We start from the raw sequence: 7017 nt of genomic DNA, 5'->3' as shown, positions 1-7017 counted from the left end.
CTCACCTTCAGTTCTGACCCCCTCCCCCTCATGATGTAATGCCCCTCCGGATCCCGCCCACCCTTGCCCCACCGAACACTAAATCAAAAATTGCATTCATCTTTTAACTATGGAGCTGTGATTCTGGAATGCAAGCAACACTCACTCTACTCTTATCCTGCCCAGCCTGAGGCTGCAGACATGGTAAGCACATGGAACACCCGCCACCCACCCCTCCTCACAAACTCGCCCTCCCGCCAAAATACAACCTGGCCCTCACAAACGCTCCCTCCCTGCAAGTCTACAAACCTGGCTCACCCAGCTCACACACACTCTCCTTCTCTGTCCCCCCACATCCTCACACTCTCCACCCCCCCCCCAAACCCCTTAAAGTCTCCCCCCACCCTTCACCCTCTCCCATTCTGACCATAATCCGATGTCACTCTGGAGTGCCTGCTGATGAGCTTATCAGCAAATGCAGCATTATCAGGCTCTGGTTGGGAGTGGGGGGGGGGGGGGGGGGCAATACTTGATGGGGGGGGGGGGCAATACTTGATGAGTAAAATTGTGGAAACTCTGAATTAGAGTATAGTTGATCTGCACCTCAACTTCATTTACCTGCCATGGTTCAATTTTCCTTGATACTGTTACCCAACATAAGCTTGGTGAAAGCTCCAGCTTATCCACAAATGACCCATAGGATAGGATCCATGATAGATTTAATCAGAATGGTGATCCGGAAGAGAATCACAAAATTTGGAGCTCGGAAGGATGAATGGAGAAAAGTTCAAAGGGAATGTTAGCCTTGCCGTAGTGACAAAACAGAGAAAGACACAATAAGCAACTTTGTGTTCTGGAGGTCAGAGGAGGTGTGAATGATTTAGGATTCCTGACCTGCATGATTAATCTTAATAGTCTGCTTCTGACGAAGCCACCGAAAAAGGCGAAAAAAAAATTCTGGACAAAACAGGGAAGAGCTCTCACTAGAGTGTGATTACTCTTCCAGCTCTGGAATAGTTAAACAGCTTTCAGTTACGTGCTAGTGGGGGATTCCCCAGGTAAGTCACCCATACTAAACACGTACATTTTCAGCGTGAATCCTTGTCTCTTAGGACTTTGCGTAACGAGCTTCTAGGAATTTAAACTTACTCAATGTAGCACACAGTTTAGATTTTTAGTGGGGTTTTATTACAAACATTTTAAAATATAAAACACATTTACATAGTCTGCAAAATGTAAGTCTATTAACAGTTTGTGCATTTGCTCACCGACTTATTACTAAAAGAGAAATATACTTAAACACGGATATCCGAAAGTATCTCTTACTACAAAACCTTTAACAGAGTAAGAAAGTCATACTCACAAAGTCCAGAATGATCTGTTTGACAAAACAGGGAGGAACAGAACCTTTGAGCCTTGGTTGCAGGACCAGCAGTGCTGGGTTAGTTGAATCTGTCTCTTTTATACATTTTTATTCCCTTTCTCTAAAAGCTTGATGGTAAATAGCCCATATTAGGTTATCTTTGGACAGTGAGGATCTTATAGCCTATAGTGGGCTATTCATATTGGTCGGATCCTTTTTTTTTTAAAGAGGTAGTTCACAGGACATGTTATCTCTGTGTTTAATTGCGACTTTGGTGTCAGTACATCTTGAAATATGGCCAGACCAGTAGCCGTTATGAGCACCATGTTATCTTTGGGTCTGTGAGCCTCTCGCTTTTACGAATGATGTTAGGAAGAAGTTCATGTTTATCAACTCAAGATCCTGGAGTACAATTTATTCTCTTTGTTACATTTGTTGTTATGAGTACTTTTGACTATTTATTCATTAGTCTATTTGTTATGTTTCTATCCCAATGGAAAATAGGGATTCTGGATGAAAATTTCATGATACAGATTTCATTTGTACTATTTTGACATTGTCTGGTTCTGTGGTCGGCCTGATATTCATCACAGGGAATTGTCAATTCGATGAGTCTTTTCTTGTACGCTGTCCAGGCGAGTAATTATTGAAGTATTGGCCTTTACAGGGCAGAAAATGCAAGTTTGATCTGAAAGAGAATTCAAAACTTTTTAGAGGTAATGCAATAGATGTGAGGGTTCCACCTGGAGCAAGAGCAGCTTATGACACTCGTCATGAGGAGAGATGACAATGAGCCAAAGGTAGACGTGACAATATTAAAGATGGTAACTAGGTTAGACATAAGAGGGGTGTGGTAGTGTACCCCTTTAAGGGGGAAAGTTCCCAGAGGGTCATGTGACCCGCTCGACCAATTCAACCGGAGCGTGCAAACTCTAGGTGGCTAAGCGCGGCTTTCCTGATCAGTTGGGAGTTTGAGTCTTGGAACATGCTAGCCTTTTATCTCACTCTTTGTATATAGTTATTTGTTTTAATAAACCATTATTCGTTAATCAACTTGGTGATCGCCTGTCTGTCAGGGTATCACAAAAGGGGTGTGGGGAAGTGGGGGGAATTTAACATGGCTGAACAGATGAGATTGGGTGTAGATTGAGGAGTGGTCAGGTATAGATACAGAGTGCTTTGAGAAGCAGATTCCAATTCACGGATCTCAGTTTTACTAAGGTGGACCAAGATAGCAATTTAGCATTTCAAGTATGTTAATGAGGCTCCTCAGATTTAACCTGCTTCTTAGGTTTAGCTATAGCCCCAGCAAGACAAGGGCTGCCTCAGAGAGAAGGAAGTACTTTCACAGCATTCCATGTTGGCTGCGAGGAGCTTCCACCTGTGCACAACAGTCCCCCTCCCTCACTACAACCCAACCCGCCACACAAAATCCCTCTACATGGGAACTGCCCCCAAACCTCAACCCCCCCCCCCCCCCCCTTCCCCATAGGCCTCCCAGCCTGGAATGGAACCCCCTTGGTTCAGGAATCAGGCCTATCTGGTCTTGCACCCTTTTTTTGGAGTGCCCCACGTCCAAAGGGACATCATAGGCTTGATTTAATGAGGGAAAAAAAGTCCCCTTTTGGGCACGAATATCAGGGTGTTTCTCAGAGCCCACAGAGCCTGGAATGATCCCGCTATCAAAAGGAACTTTTAGATTTTCCAACCCCCCACCCCCACCCCTAGCGGTGGGTTTTCCGGTGGAGGAGGCAGCACGCCATTGGCCGGCAGCAGGACTTTCCAGTCCCGCCGATGTCTGCAGCATTCTGCTTGGCTCGCCCGTTCCGCCACCAGGGGAACCTTCTCAGGGGGTCACTTTTGGCGGGACAGAAAGACACCCTCAATGGGAAGGGCTGGAAAATACTGCCCCATGATTTTGTCAATGCATCACCCACTCCCAGTCTTTCAACAAGTTAAAATGCCACCCCTAAAAACAGATTTTTTAATTTTTAAAAATAAATTTAGTGTACCCAATTCATTTTTTCCAGTTAAGGGGCAACTTAGTGTGGCCAATCAACCTACCCTGCACATCTTGGGGTTGTGGGGGCGAAACCCACGCAAACACGGGAGAATGTGCAAACCCCACACGGACAGTGACCCAGAGCCTGGATCGAACCTGGGACCTCGTCGCCATGAGGCAGCAATACTACCCGATGCACCACCGTGCTGCCCCCCCAAAAAACAATATTGCTGATTGTCATCAGGTAATATTTTAGAAATATGGCTGGCTAAAAGTAATGACCATACTACTGTTTTCTGTTTCTGCTGAGATAATTTTCCAAGTGTTGAATTGTTTTTGGTCCTAAATGCTTTAAAGTTCCCATGTTCTCGACTGATCAAATCACAGACTTCAGCAGATCAGAATTGCATCCAATCGAGCAAATGTGACCTTATCAGCTCCTCATTGCCCTTGCTGGAAGAATACTAATGATTATCAAGACAGATGTCTGCCAGGTGTTTATTTCATGTGTCCACACGAGGAGGGAAGCATCTGACTGCAAAGCAAAAAATGTCGGTGGAAAGTGGATTTAATTAAGCCTCTGGGAGCTCATTGTTTGTTGATCTGCTTCTCCAAAATTAACACATTTCTTGTCAGCAATGAGTGAAGCCATCTTGGTTCAAAGCCTCTGATTGGTTCAATTGGTTCAATCTGAAATGAGTCCCAACCTTGTAATTCGAGTTTTGGTTTCTAGATTGTTCTGCCAAGCAAGGAGGTATTTTGCCTCCGTTGCTCTTGTTGGTTGGGGATCTTATGTTTCAGTGGGTAGAATCCCTGCTTTTGAAGCCAGCAGCTCGGAGTTCAAATCCCACAATGGGGTTTGTAGATCAACCTGCAAATCCATCCAAATGGTAGGTGACAAGAATGGGACTGTCTCCTGCTCAGCCAGAACCTCCAGAACGCAGCAGCATACCATTACAGTACCTTGTCAAACATGACCATGGACCACAAGCAATAGGAACAGGAGTATGGCCCATTAAGCCTGCTCCACAATTCAGTATGAGTATGGCAGATTTTTTTTTACCTCAACTCCACTTTCCTGTCCACTCCCAATATCCCTTGATTCCCTCAGAGACCAAAAATTTATCCCAGCTGTAAATATGGACCAACTCTGTGGGGTAGAGAATTTTAAAGATTCACAAGCCGCTGAGTGAATTAATTTCTCCTCATCCCAGTCCTGAAAGGTTAAACCCTTATCCTGACATAGTTTTAGAATACCCCGACCAGCGGAAAGAATCTCTCAAGCATCCACCCTATCACACCGCTTCAGAATCTTTTCAATAAGATGCTCTCTCATTCTTCTGAACCCCAGGGAATATTAGCCCAATTTATTCAGTCTCTCACCATAGGCCAACCTCCATATCCCGGGGACCAACTTGGTGAACATTCACTGTGCCATCTCCAATGCAAGTTTATCCTTTCTTGCATTGAGAAGGCCAAAATTATGCAGAATAGTCCAGGTGCCGTCTCACCCAATATCTGTACAATTGTAGCAAGGCTTCATTATTCCTATACTCTAAGCCCCTCGCAATGAAGGCAGAAATACCTTTTACCTTTCTAATTGATTGTTGTATCTGTACATTGGCTTTCTGTGTTCCTTGTACAAGCACATCCAAGTCATTTTAAACATTAACACTTCAACTTACCATTTTCTATTCTTACAACCAAAGTGAATGCCTTCACACTTTCATATATTATAGTCCATGGCCTGAATTTCACACTTGTCGGGCGTACATGACAGTGTGACTGGAGATTCCGCCCGCAAAAGCCCAAAAGAAGTAATAACATGCTGGCTGCCCAATTACGGGTCAGCCAGTGCGAAGCCATCCCCCCACCATTGGAGAAGGCTGCTGGCAAGGGCATGGACATTGGCACATTGACTTTGTGATGAGTGATGACTGACCAATTGTCTTACTCCCCCAGATAAGCCATCCTGCGGAGCCAGACAAGACCCCCCAGGACCCTCCATTGACACCCAAGGAGGTGCTGCTGACAGACCCACTCACTTAACATCCTCTCCTGCTACCAGGGACCACCGCAATACAAACACATCGGTGGATTTTAGGCCGTCGGCTCAGATGGTAGCGCACTGTGGGGTGGGCATGGCGCACTCACAGGAAGAGCTGGTGGAGGCAGACAATGCCCAGGATTCCAGCTGTCAGAGGACTGCTGGCACTAAGGACGAAGCTGAGTCTGAAGCAGATGATGAGGCTCTGGAGTTGTCCCTCAGACAGCAGAAGCTGGATGCCCAGCCGAATGTACGGGTCAACCTGGCAGAGATCCATGCGAGCCTGCGTCCCGTGGTCTCTGTCATGGAGGCGTCCATGCCGAGCATGAATGCTGCATTGACCCTGAACAACGAGCGCACAGTCTCTCCTCCATTGAGAGAGTAGCGACTCTCATGGAGAGGTATATTCAGGAACAGAATCCAGGCTTCATGGGTCGTGCTTGCACCTGCAAACCAACACACCCTGTGTGATCTCAGGAGGACACAGCCAGTCTGAGCAATGGCACCCGCAAGCGTAAGGTGAAGGCACCGTGAGCACAGGATGGGGTTTCGTGGATGATATTAATTCATTTCGCCAATGCGATGTATTGCTTTTGTGTAACTACGGCAACCATTTTAAGGTCTGTTCCTTCCTTGCATCTCTGGTAAAAATATAGTTCAAGATTTTATTTCAATACTTTGACTGTTCTTCATGTTTTCCGTTGGTGCATCCCTCATTGGTGCCTTATGATAGATGGTAGGGGCAGCAACCTAGGGTTGTGAGGTGACATTGGGGTGATGGCAGAGTTTTGTCATAAATGTGTGTGAAGGTGGTAGTGCTTTTGCACTAAGCTGGAAGGTAAACCTTGGCCGCCTAGCTGAGGGTGCCTTAAATCAAGTTGTCCCTGATGTCCCTGCCTCCCTGAAGGTTCCTCACATCTGCTTCATTGTCCTCACCTTGTACCCAGGGTGAGATCCATCTGCTGAGTCTTCCTCAGATGCGTGTGGAGCTGCCTCAGTATCCTCATCCTCGAGCGGGTAGCCTCTCGTTGAGTTGTGCAGAGCACAGCACACCACAGCAATAAGCAACATTTGTTCTGGAGGATATCGCAGGGCGCCCCTGGATGGGTCCAGGCAGCAAAACCTTATCTTCAGTAGCCCTATTGGCCTTCAACCAATGCCCTTGTGGAGGCATGACATCGATTGTACCTGCCTTCCACCTCCGTCCTAGGGTACCAGAGTGGCATCGTGAGCCACCTATTCAATGGATACTCTTTGTCACCAGCAACTAGTCATCCAGCCAAACGGGAGCCACAGACAGCCTTGGCACCTGGGAGTGTCAAAGAATGAATGCATCATGGGACCTGCCTGCAAACCTTGCACAGGCTTGAATATCTGGGTCCTGTGGTCACACACTATCTGCATGTTCATGGAGTGGTAACTTATTATTCACAAAGGGACATGACTGACCCACTGGTTCCTTGATGGTCACATGAGTGGGGATGTGTGGAAACACAGCAATAGCTGCAAAGCCCAATAGCTCGTTCAGTCTGGTTAGCTCAGTCCGGAGCATGTGCCTAGTCTTACGACCAAAAAGTCAGCGCCGCCCCTGCACCGATGCTCCGCCTGGTGAGGGGATAGCAGCCA

The 7017-nt window shown here is 46.6% G+C and overlaps 1 long non-coding RNA gene across 1 annotated transcript; it reads left to right on the top strand.

Annotated features, from left to right (window-relative positions):
* Nucleotides 1-3377: 3377 nt before the first annotated feature.
* Nucleotides 3378-6065, top strand: LOC140425816 (uncharacterized). The gene is made up of 2 exons (XR_011948027.1): nucleotides 3378-3588; nucleotides 5307-6065. It is a non-coding gene; the product is annotated as an uncharacterized lncRNA (long non-coding RNA).
* The last annotated feature ends 952 nt before the right edge of the window (nucleotides 6066-7017 follow it).

This window comes from Scyliorhinus torazame, chromosome 6 (genome assembly GCF_047496885.1).
Source record: "Scyliorhinus torazame isolate Kashiwa2021f chromosome 6, sScyTor2.1, whole genome shotgun sequence".
NCBI lineage: Eukaryota > Metazoa > Chordata > Chondrichthyes > Carcharhiniformes > Scyliorhinidae > Scyliorhinus > Scyliorhinus torazame.
This window is presented reverse-complemented; position numbering and strand designations above follow the sequence as displayed.